We start from the raw sequence: 12,939 nt of genomic DNA on the forward strand, positions 1-12,939 counted from the left end.
CCCGTTGCACCACTCGACGGCTTCTCTGGTGGCGGGTTTCGCGGCCAGCAGCCAGTGACGGAGCGCGTGCCGCCACCTGCCGAAAAACTCGGCCTCCATGAGCCGCACCATGTCCTCCGCCCGCGCGAGCGGCGCCCACTTCATGATCACCTCACAGAACGCGTCGTCATTCTGCTTCGGCGGCGTGATCCGGAGGCTCCGCAGGCGCTGTTCCAGGTGCCGCACGACGCCGATCCCGTCGACGAACTCCTCCCAGCTCGCTGGGCTGAACATGGTCTTCCTCTTCCAGGGCGCCACCAAGTTAAGGTTGGACTTGGAGAGCAAGGCGTGGCTGTCGTCGTCCCATTCCCGCAGCACCTTCTCGAGCTTGCTTCTCACGGTGACGCACAGGCTCTCCAGCAGTGGACCGGCGAGCGGCATCCACGGGCGAAGCAGGAGGTGACAGCAGTCGGCCTGCCAGGCATCCCGCGGGTCCCATGACTCCACTTCGGAGGTCAGCTCCGGCATGACGAGCTCTACGAGGATGCGCTGCACGGCGGAAGGAGGCAGCGTGTCCTTCCACTGCGCCAGGAAGCGGCGCATCCGCTCGGAGTCCGTGGCCTTGAACTCCGATGCCTGGATAGCCGGAACCACCGTGTCGTAGACGAGCTCCGCGTACGGCGACATGGCCGACCCGTCGTCCAGTGAATTCTTCAGGAAGACAAACACGTCCAGCCACATGGCCGGGTCCCATAGAGGCTGCCACCTTTGGAGCACCGGGCGAATGAGCGGCGCCACGAGCACGCCCGCCATGTTCGCGAGGCAATACGTCTGGTACTCCTCCGGGAACTTCTTCCTCAGCCTTGAAAACTCCAAGATGAGGTTGCCCGCCGTCAGCTCTCCCGATGCACTTTTCTCGTGCACCAGCGTCACGACCGTGATGATCACCTCCGCCGCGTCCACCACCATATGCTCGCCGTCGTCCTGGGCACCATCTTGCAGCTCCCGCACTTCAGCGAGGATTTTCTCGCAGAACTCCCGGCCTTGCTGCCGCGATCCGTCGGTGTCGCCCATCTCCCAGTCGTTGTAGACCGCTTGAGAGATTTCGTCCGCGCACTGGTCAGCTCCCCATTTGGTCGGCAAGGTTTCCGGGACCTTGTTGGGAAGTCCGTTGTCGTATGGTTCTTCTCCCTCGGCGCCGACCGTACCGAAACCAGCGTTCTCTGGCCGCTTCACCACCTTCACAGGAGATGTGATGCCCTGGCCGTGCTTGCCGAGGCCAGAGCCGGACCCGACCTCGTAGTTCATGTGCCTCATCATATTTACTATCGTTGTGTTCTTGAAAACCGGGCTCTCAACAACAGGCTGGGGCTTCCATGTCGTTGCCGGATCGTAGTGCTGCCTAGTGCAGCGTTGGTGATGGTGTTGAGGAGAGGACGGACCTGCAGAGCCGGCGGCGACGAACGGGACGTGTCCGAAGAGGAGATCGCCGGGGCCGCGTACACGCTTGTGCTGGGGCGACGGACGGCTGCCCGCCCCGCCGGACTCAGAGCCCGTGCGGTCGTCGTGGCGGTAGGTGGAGCCGCCGCTCGACATTGCTCCCCTTATATAGGAAGTTAGAAACAAAGCTAGTTTGACAACCTTTAACTGTAAGGAGGCCCCACTATGTTATATGCGGAAAAAAACGCAACAAGTTTGGCAACCTTTAACGCTAGGGTTAAGAAGGCGCCATCTGTTACTATATACTAATGCGGAAAGAAACACGCAGGCGAATGTGTACGCGCACGAAATATCAATTTCGATTAACGTGCCAGAATTGCACGCGCAGTATGTATCGTGTTTGAATTAGACCGTTTTCAAGGGCTGCCTTCTTCGAATACAATGCATTTTCCCGCTACTGAACATGGTGTATAGCTGAATATCCCGCGCAATTCCGTCGCTTGCATGACTTGTGAAACCGTGCTCTCTGGACATATATAATGCTTATAGTATAAATGCACGTTCCGAAGATCAAATACAATTGTACATTCATCCTACTCCATGTTCTTCTTTTGTACACTTATTCCTTTGGAGCATCTCCAATAGGTGCCCTATAATAGGGCACCAAAAGGTGGCTCAAGTAAATTTTGCAACACATAATTTTTTTTCAAACAATACCAAAGACATCCAACTTCAGTAGATGCCCTAAAAACAAATTATTGTTGTTGAAAGCATATTGCATAAATCAATTCGAACAAACATCTAAACATTGTATAGATTTAAACCTTAAACACAAACTCACCATACTACTTTGATCAAACATAAAAGATCACTACTACTCTACACGTCCGACACATAGTCGGTGTCGACTGTGTTCCAATACGCTAGCGTCCCCTCTTGATCGGAGGTGAACTCCTCCTTCGATGACGGCGAAAGGTTGATCACTGTCGATGCGCCAGACTCGTCCCACTAGTAGAAAACAAGGTATTGATATGTCTCCGTCGTATCTACTTTTCCAAACACTTTTGCCCTTGTTTTGGACTCTAACTTGCATGATTTGAATGGAACTAATCCGGACTGATGCTATTTTCAGCAGAATTGCCATGGTGTTATTTTTGTGCAGAAATAAAAGCTCTCGGAATGACCTGAAAATCAACGGAGATTATTTTCAGAATATATAAAAATACTAGAAGAAGAATCCACATCAGGGGGCCCACACCCTGTCCATGAGGGTGGGGGGGGGGGCGCCTACCCCCCTGGGCGTGCCCCTGCCTTGTGGGCCCTCTGACGCTCCACCGACCTCAACTCCAACTCCATATATTCGTGTTCGGGGAGTAAAAAATCCGAGAAAAGGATTCACCACATTTTACGATATGGAGCCGCCGCCAAGCCCTAAACTCTTTCGGGAGGGCTGATCTGGAGTCTTTTCGGGGCTCCGGAGAGGGGAATCCGTCGCCATCGTCATCATCAACCTTCCTCCATCACCAATTTCATGATGCTCACCGCCGTGCGTGAGTAATTCCATCGTAGGCTTGCTGGACGGTGATGGGTTGGATGAGATTTATCATGTAATCGAGTTAGTTTTGTTAGGGTTTGATCCCTAGTATCCACTATGTTCTGAGATTGATGTTGCTATGACTTTGCTATGCTTAATGCTTGTCACTAGGGCCCGAGTACCATGATTTCAGATCTGAACCTATTATGTTTTCATGAATATATGTGAGTTGTTGATCCTATCTTGCAAGTCTATAGTCACCTATTATGTGTTATGATCTGTTAACCCCGAAGTGACAATAATTGGGACCATTACCGGTGATGACCGTAGTTTGAGGAGTTCATGTATTCACTATGTGTTAATGCTTTGGTCCAGTACTCTATTAAAAGGAGGCCTTAATATCCCTTAGTTTCCAATAAGACCCCGCTGCCACGGGAGGGTAGGACAAAAGATGTCATGCAAGTTCTTTTCCATAAGCACATATAAATATATTCGGAATACATGCCTACATTACATTGATGAACCGGAGCTAGTTCTGTGTCACCTTATGTTATAACTGTTGCATGATCGATCGCATCCAACATAATTATCCATCACTGATCCAATGCCTACGAGCTTTTCATATATTATTCTTCGCTTATTTAATTTTCCGTTGCTACTGTTACAATCACTACAAAACCCAAAAATATTACTTTTGCTACCGTTACAACTACTATCATATTACTTTGCTACTAAACACTTTGCTGCAGATATTAAGTTTCCAGGTGTGGTTGAATTGACAACTCAGCTGCTAATACTTGAGAATATTCTTTGGCTCCCCTTGTGTCGAATCAATAAATTTCGGTTGAATACTCTACCCTTGAAAACTGTTGCGATCCCCTATACTTGTGGGTTATCAAGACTATTTTCTGGCGCTGTTGCCGGGGAGCATAGCTCTATTCTTTGAGTCACTTGGGATTTATATCTGCTTATCATTATGAAGAACTTGAAAGATCAAAGAACCAAGATTTTTTCCTCAACTACGAGGGGAGGTAAGGAACTACCATCTAGCTCTGCACTTGATTCACCTTCTGTTTTCAGTAAAGTTGTGACACCAGCACATGCTATTGATTCCGATAGGTCGCATGTTATATATGATGCCACTTCTTCCTTGCATGATACTTATGATGAAACTACTTCTACGCATGATGATACTGTGCCACTAGGTGAATTTCTTGATGAACAACTTGCTACGGTTAGAGAGAATGAAATTATTGAAACCGATAATACTGATGAAAGTGATGATGAAGATTCTCCCCCTAGATATGAATTGCTTGTTGGTCCTGAGGGTTATGTTATGGATGAAGAAACTGCTAGAGACTTCTTAGCTTGCAGTGATATATCTGATCTTAAGAAATTATTAGCCAAGCTTAAAGAAAAGTCTTTGAATGCTAGAATGAAATATGACCCTGCTTTAGCTACTTCACCTATCTTTATTACTGATAAGGATTATGATTTCTCTGTCGATCCTGAGTTAATTACCTTGGTTGAGTCTGATCCTTTTTATGGCTATGAATCTGAAACTGTTGTGGCACATCTTACTAAATTAAATGATATAGCCACCCTGTTCACTAATGATGAGAAAACTCTCTATTACTTTATCCTTAAGTTGTTTTAGTTCTCATTAAAGGGTGATGCTAAGACATGGTTTAATTCTCTTGATCCTGGTTGTGTGCGTAGTCCCCAGGATATGATTTATTACTTCTTTGCTAAATATTTCCCTGCTCATAAGAAACAAGTTGCCTTAAGGGAAATATATAATTTTGTGCAAATTAAAGAAGAGAGTCTCCCACAAGCTTGGGGGAGGCTTCTCTGATTACTTAATGCTTTGCCTGATCATCCTCTCAAGAAAAATGAAATACATGATATCTTTTATAATGGACTAACCGATGCTTCCAGAGACCACCTGGATAGTTGTGCTAGTTGTGTTTTCAGGGAAAGAACTATTGATCAAGCTGAATTATTATTGAATAATATGTTGACTAATGAAAATAATTGGACACTTCCTGAACCAACTCCTAAGCCAACTCCGAAGAAAAGGGGTATTCTATTTCTCAGTCCTGAAGATATGCAAGAGGCAAAGAAATCTATGAAAGAAAAAGGTATTAAAACTGAAGATGTTAAGAATTTACCACCTATTGAAGAAATACATGGTCTTAATTTGCCATCTGTTGAAGAAACACATGGTCTTGATAACCCGACACAGGTAGTAAAGATAAATTCTCTATAGATTCGATAATGTGAAATCCCATTTACTAAGTTTGCTAGCCCATGCTTAGATGAGTTTGATGACTTTATGGTTAAACAAGAAAACTTCAATGCTTATGTTGGTAGACAATTGAAACACAATGCTGATATGCTTGAACACTTGGGTGATTATATGGCTAATGTTAAAGGTGAACTTAAACTTATTAGTAAACATGCTTCTATGGTTACCACTGAAGTAGAACAAGTGCTTAAAGCATAGAATGATTTGCTCAATGAATTAAATAATAAGAAGAATGTTAGAGTTATGACTAGAGGCGGTAAAGTGACTCAGGAACGTTTGTATCCTGAGGGCTATCCTAAGAGAATTGAGCAAGATTCTCAGAGAATTAATATTGATGCACCTAGTCCTTCTAAAAGGAAGAAAAAGAAAAATGATAAGACTTTGCATGCTTCTAGTGAACCTGTTATTGACACACCGGAGAATCCCAATAATATTTCTATTTCTGATGCCAAAACACAATCTGGTAATGAACATGAACCTAGTGATAATGTTAATGATGATGTTCATGTTGATGCTCAACCTAGCAATGATAATGATGTAGAGATTGGACCTGTTGTTGATCTTGATAACCCACAATCAAAGAATCAACGTTATGATAAGAGAGACTTTGTTGCTAGGGATCACGGTAAAGAAAGAGAACCATGAGTTCAGAAACCCATGCCTTTTCCTCCTAAACCATCGAAGAAAAAGGATGATGAGGATTTTGAGTGCTTTGCTGAAATGATTAGACCTATATTTTTGCGTATGCGTTTGAATGATATGATTAAAATGAACCCTTATGCTAAGTACATGAAAGATATTGTTACTAATAAAAGAAAGATACCGGAAGCTGAAATTTGCACCATGCTTACTAATTACACTTTTAAGGGTGGAATACCAAAGAAACTTGGAGATCCAGGAGTACCAACTATACCATGCTCCATTAAAAAAAACTATGTTAAAACTACTTTATGTGATCTTTGTCAAGACCGGGTTTTCAGGATATTAATTTTTTCTAGAAAATGGCCCTTGTGCTCACCAGCCCCAGGATTACTGTTAGCTGATGGGACACCAACTTGATACAGAAACTCCAAGCAAAATACAAAATGTGTAGTACAAGATGATTCTGGCCTATGAGAACAACAAATGGTTTCTAGTGGTTGATGGCGGAAGCGGTTCGTGGTACATTAGCGTCTATGGGACTCCATTTCCCGCAGGAACAGCTGACCTGGATAACTCCTATCTTCGTGAGGCTGCTATCACCATTGTGTAGGTTCCGGGGTTGTCATCGCAATGCTCCTCTCCATGCAAGAAATCTGGCCAAGACAATAGCCAGGGACAAGCCAGTGAGTACTTTGAATGTACTCGCAAACATTATGAACCCAGGTATAATAAAACAATTGATAATCATGCTCTGAAATATTCTATGATCTCACATCAGTCACAAAAGAAACATCCATGATGCACGCAAGCAGATTATTCATATACAACATGAATATGTAATAAGGGAGTAGAAATAGAATGCACCGATCGGGTGTCTGAAGCGACGCCTCGAAAGGATAATAATATAAAGCGTGCCTCAGTCGGGCGTCTGAGCGACACCACATAAAAGGCTTATAAAGGAAATAAGTAGCAAACATGCCACAGTCGGGCGTCTGTGCGACACCACATAAAGGGCTTATAAAGAAAATAAGTAGCAAACGTGCCACAGTCGGGCGTCTATGCAGCACCACTTAAAGGGCTTATAGAGTAAGTAAATAACAAGCATGCCGCAGTCGGGCGTCTCAGCGACACCACATAAAGGGCTTATAAAATAAATGAATAACAAGCATGCCACAGTCGGGCGTCTCCGCGACACCACATCAAGGTCTTATATGAGAGTAGTCAAAGTGAATATCAAGGAGGTAGAACCGTCCCAGGGATACTCAATAATTAAAACAATGTAAATGGTTAGTCCATAATAATATTAATCATAGTCATCATGAGTCACAAGTCATAATCCACGTTCTGGTTTAGCAGTTTTTCCTCCGAAGACCGACACTAAGACCGACCCTTGACCCATCCCAGACTGTAGTCCTTAACCATGGACACGGCTATTCGAATAGATATAATCTCTGCAGAGGGTGTACTCTTTACCCACGAGTAACGAATTCCTTTAGTCCATCAGGACTAATTCCGCCTATGGTCTTTTAATTGAAAACACACCTGACCGCACACACCAGCCTAACTTACCGGTGTCTGGAATCATCCACGATACCCGTTAAGCGAAACTCTAAGTGGGGAGGATACAGCCTCGATTAGCATGGGATCACAAATTTATAACACGCGCAAACTAGGGGAGCTACCCCCTCGGCTCCAACCAGAAACACCCATGCCCCTGGACCAGGTGGCATGCCTACCGGATGCAGCCGGTATCTTCCACCATGGCCTCTCTGTACGGTGTGTGCTGGGAAGGGGTTGACAACTTACTGAATCGTACCCTACCTATGGCAGGGACAAGTGGTAGTATGAAACAAGTATGGGGGTTACTAGAACAAGACTCGATCTCTGGTCGACTCAGGAGGTTAAAGCATTTCCGGCATGATAAGCATAAGAAATATATTTCACACCAATCAGACAGAATCACCACTCATCATACCTCACCATGCCCTACCGGACACAACCGTCTGGACGAAGAACTAGAGACAAGATCGTGTCTACCCAAGACAGAGGCTTTCCCGATTTCCTTCCGGTAGGCATAAAAGGCACACGAGGGTGATTACTATCACAAGCATATCAAATTCCAACAGCACGGAATCATCAATACGCACTCATGAGTATGATCATGTCATCACATAAAATAATGAATACTCCGTGTCAAGGTGGTGTTGTAACCGCATCAAACAACACACAACAATATTATGCCAGGGTTCACAATGCTTGCCTTCAAGAGTATGCAAGTGTGGTGCACTTTTTGAAAGTTGCATTCTCTCTCCAAAAATCCTATTTAAGAAAAATTCAAATTAACACCTAGTTTCAAAACAGTACAAAAAATTGTTTGGAAAATTTTCAAACAAATATGAAAATAAACTAGACAAAATTTGAGAAACAATAGAAAAAGAATCAAATCAATTGGACTTATATTTAAAAAGTTATAGCCAGTCAAAGTTTAGTCAACAATCTGTTTTTAATAAAAATCAGAAAAAGAAAAAGGTTCGGCAGAACTTACGTTTTCCTCTAGCAAAGGCGTATTTGGTGGAATACGCTTCCACTTAAAACACGCTTCGGCTTGGCTAGGTCACTGACAGTGGGTCCATCGGGCCCACTGGTCAGGTTTGAGCAGTCGCCCGCGCCTCCTTCCTCCTCTGTCCAAGCGGAGACGGAGCTCCGGCGACCGCCATCGACAAACGGCGGCTCCCCAAGGGATTCCGAGGGCAGGGATGGATCTGCTGGTCCAGGGCGGTCCACCCGGTGGTCGAGAGGGTCGCGGGGACAAAGGGGGTCACCGGCGGTGAGCTCTGCGGCGGGCGGCGGCTTCGGGAGGATTTGGGGGCTAGAGCTACGGTGGCTCCCGATCGAAGCTGAGAGGTTGGGCGGCTCCACACGGTCGAGGGGAGTCGGATGGTGGCACTGGATGGAGTGGGGAGGCTCTGCTCGCGATGCACGGCACCGGAGCGTGCCGGCCCGAACTGGCCGGAGATGGGGAAGAAGGCCTCCCCCCATCGATTGCTGGCTGTGGGGGCTCTAGAGGGATGGCCTGAGGTCGCCTAAAGGTCTGGACGGGCTCGGGGGATCCTTTTATAGGCGGTCGAGGTCGGTTCCGCAGTGGCCGGGTATAAGATCGACGGTGAGCTGGCACTGGGGCCGTAGACGACGTGGCGATGCAGGGGTGGCTTGGAGGAGCGACTGGATGAGCTCGAGTTGTTCAGGGGCGAGCTGGTGCGCGGCTGTGGCTCGGGCGGCGCCGTCCATGGCAGAGGCCGGCGGAACGGCGGTAGCGGCTTGAGGTGGTGGTGCTGTGGGGTGTCAGTAGGTGGCCAGGGCGGATCTGCGATGAGGGAGGGGTCGGGGCACGATGGCTGTGAGCGGGCATGGATCAGAACAGGCGCGGGGAGGCGGCAGTGGGACGCGGCGACTCGGGCGCACGCATGTGGAAAATGCACGCTCTGGCCGCGCCCAAAGCACGCACGCGAGGTGCTCGGCAAAATGCCAATGCCTGCCAGGGGGCTCTAATCCACATGGGGTTTAGCAGGGTGGTGCTATAGACTAACTTAGAGCCATGAGACATGCTGTTTAGGCAAAGCAAGCAGGTTCTAAATGCAAACTAGGTTTCATGCCAATTCTGTTCATGAACTCAAGGTGTTCGACAGAATGCTATGGTCATCTAGGCATCTCTTGGGGTGGCCAAAAACTCCAGATCATAGTCTCTTTAGATGATAAAGATGGTGTCACGGTTAGTTTGACAAAAACAAAAACTCCCTAGTGCAAGTTTTTGAGAAAACCAAATCTGGACAGAAAATAAAGGCTATTATTTCATGGACCAAAAATACTCCAATGGGTCCAATCTCCTGGACTTAAGGGTTTGGTAGGGTGGACTATAAGCAGGAAAAATCTCATGGGCACTAGAGCAAAACAAAATAGGGTTGCAGTAGAAAATACCAAACTGGACCAGAGAGCAAAAGAGGATGATTTGCTCAAATTTTTCAAAGAACTCCAATGGGTTTTTGCATAAAGTTGAATTATATACTCCTACTAACATCTCCCAACTTTGGTGGAATTTTTAAAGAAATATTTAAATAGGTTGTAGTGCAAATCACAAACTGATCCAGATTTGAAAACTTGAGGTAGGGCTCAAAATTTCCAAATGACTAAAAGAGGTTTTTGCATAAAAGTGATGTGGGAACATCACATGACATCCCCAAATTTTGGTGGGGATTTTAAAGAAGTATTTGAAAGGGTTGTAGTGCAAATGGAACCCTAAAACTTATGAAAAATCATTTTAAAGAAATAAAGCTCAGGAAAAATAATTGTAGAAATAATTCCACTTGATAAAAGAAATGGTCTTGGAAAGATATACAAGTCCAACAATATTTTTGAAATGTTTTCACTTGGTGTGAAAACTCCACAATTCAGGAGAAAAGAGTGGTTTTGAGTTAAAAGAAAATCTAGAAAAATAAAAATTTAATTTACCAAGGCAAAATTTTAATTAATAAATCATGGTTAAATTTTTGGGGTGTTAAAACACTACCCCCCTTAAGAAAAATCTCGTCCTCGAGATTTGCTAGTGGCTATTTTGAAAAAGAATTACTCCTACTACCTCAAGGTAAAATCACAAAAACAACCATCGTACCCATGCAATAAAATGTGGCTACAGTGAATGGGCAAATAAGTGGTGTAAAACTACGGTGTGGAATACTGGCGCTGCATGGAAAAAAATCCATGGTTGGGGAAAACGAGAAATTACTACTTTTGGTTATAGTAAATTTAGAATAGATTTCTTAATTTCTAAAATACGCTGGTCGCACCTGAGAGCACAGTGCTCTCTTTGGCTGACAGATGGACCCAGGGCCCACTGTCAGTCTCTTCTTCTACCTCTGGCTCTCTCTTCTTCTCTCTCATGCGCTTTCCAGTGCTTTCTCCACCGGCGACGTCTAGCGCGTAGGGTATCTAGGCCGTACTGCGGTAGTGCCCGGCATGCTAGCTGCCGGTGCAGCGTGCACTCACCTCGTTGGCCAGTGCGCCGTCGGCACTGCTCGCGGATTCGCCTCCGAACACCAGCAATCGAGCGACAAGCGGCACTGGTGGACTTCGCCCACCGTACACCGATCTCGAGCTATAAAATGAATGAGGTGCTCCTCTCTTCTTCCTCACACCTGGCCTCGCTTCTCCTTCTCCTTCCTTCTCCTCCATTTCTGTTTGCAGGAGCTCGAGACGAGGCTCTAATGGCGGAGGTGATGCCGGACTGGTGCATGATCCTGGTGTGCGGAGGATTGGCGGCATTGTTGGGGTTCTCCATGCTCTTGTGCACGATGATCCTCGATGACCGTCGTGATGCTGCCGCTCGAGTCCGCAGTGGCGGTGATCATGAGGATTAAGGGCAGTGTCGGGTGCTAACTGTTGTCAGTGTGCGGGAGGCAACTTGCACCCGAATAATTACCCACAAATCTCTCCTTCAGAGACTGTGGTGTGCTAGGGGTGGGGTGATTAGTTAGGTGCAACACGAACACATGGATTTGCAATTAGTACACGTGGTCGAGTGGTTGTGGTTGTGAGTCTGCTGTCTTGGTGCTGCGTGAATAAAAATCTATGTCGTGAAGAAATATACGCTGCAACAACTCAGGGGAAAAATCTCACTTCAGAAATTACCGAGAGTGAAATTAGTTAATAAAATTAACAGCAGTAAAAACTACTCACATTAATTGAAACTAGATATTTAATTCAGCGCACAAATTTAGGATACCACGCATACGTTGCAACACATAAATAAATGCTGGGACAATAAACATAGCGGTGACGTCTATAATGAAAAGGGTAAATAGACAGGGTCTTGAGAAAACGTCTCTGGCACTGGGGCACACTCTTCTTCTATCGGGGGAAGCGGATTGACTAGTCGATGAATGCGTCTCTCCTGGTCGGGCCTCAGTGGTCTGCCGATGGCGATCTGAGGATTTAAATCAGCGAGGCTCTGGAGATAACCCATTACTCGCTGGGTCAAACGCTCTTGAGCGATGACATACTGGGCAAGGTTGGCCAGTGCTGGGTCTCTCTCAATTTGTCCACCGGGAAAAGATGCTACTTCTCCGGGTGCTGCATGACTTGGGAAGTAATAATACCCTCGTTCGCTGGCATAGGGCACCGCGAATCGAAGGCGAGCAAGCGCTTCGTACGCAGCAGCTTCTATGGCCATTTGCGGAGTCGGCATAGATTTCCCCACGAAGGAGACTTCCGTTGGGTCTTGGTTTGGGTTTGCGGGAGGGATGTGCACCACTGCCCAATATTTTGAGGTGGAAGGGGTGATCCTCGATTTGAGCAACTCGTACTGGGGTGGATGGGTAGAACTCATTGTACTGCAGGTAAAGTCCCACAATATTTTAACAAAACTACCTGGGGTTGCATATGGAGTTCTCAGATAAATACTAGGGCTCGGCATGGCAAAGAAATGGTTGTGAGAGTTGTGCACGAGGAAAGGGATGCTTGGTAAGGTCACGAGGTGGCCTTTTATATAGCATCTGGGCTGGGTCATTTATCACGGTGAGGGGCAACTAGTTTGTCGGTTCTGCTCTATGGGGTCGGGGTCAATGCCACAGATATACATATCTCACAAAAGTGATGTATTACTGTGGGTGTCGTCTGGGGTGGTTTTTGGTAGCTACGCCCGGAATTAAAAATGCAATCGTACGCCAACATACTGATGCATGACTATTATTTAAAATACGGGCGCATAAGCAGACATTATTTAATTATGGAGATACAAGATCACACAATTACAGGGCGTGGACATATTAAGACTCGGTACTACTCGAGTGACTTAGTCTACCTCGTTTATATCTAAGCGGGCATGCCTCATGGACGCCGAGGCTTCTCCATGGGTTTCACCGTCGGGGTTAGCTGGATGGGGATGAGGAGCTACAGGGTCGGGGTAGCGATGATGACCATCGCGGGGGTTGTTGGCCACGATCCCGTTGGAGCGTGTTCCCAAAAGGCGACGGAACACTTCTAG

General features: G+C 46.3%; 1 pseudogene; it reads right to left on the bottom strand.

Moving 5' to 3' along the window:
- Nucleotides 1–301: 301 nt before the first annotated feature.
- Nucleotides 302–1,575, bottom strand: LOC123191801 (uncharacterized; annotated as a pseudogene).
- Between the last annotated feature and the right edge of the window lie 11,364 nt (nt 1,576–12,939).

The sequence above is a fragment of the Triticum aestivum genome, chromosome 2A (assembly GCF_018294505.1).
Source record: "Triticum aestivum cultivar Chinese Spring chromosome 2A, IWGSC CS RefSeq v2.1, whole genome shotgun sequence".
NCBI classification, from domain to species: domain Eukaryota; kingdom Viridiplantae; phylum Streptophyta; class Magnoliopsida; order Poales; family Poaceae; genus Triticum; species Triticum aestivum.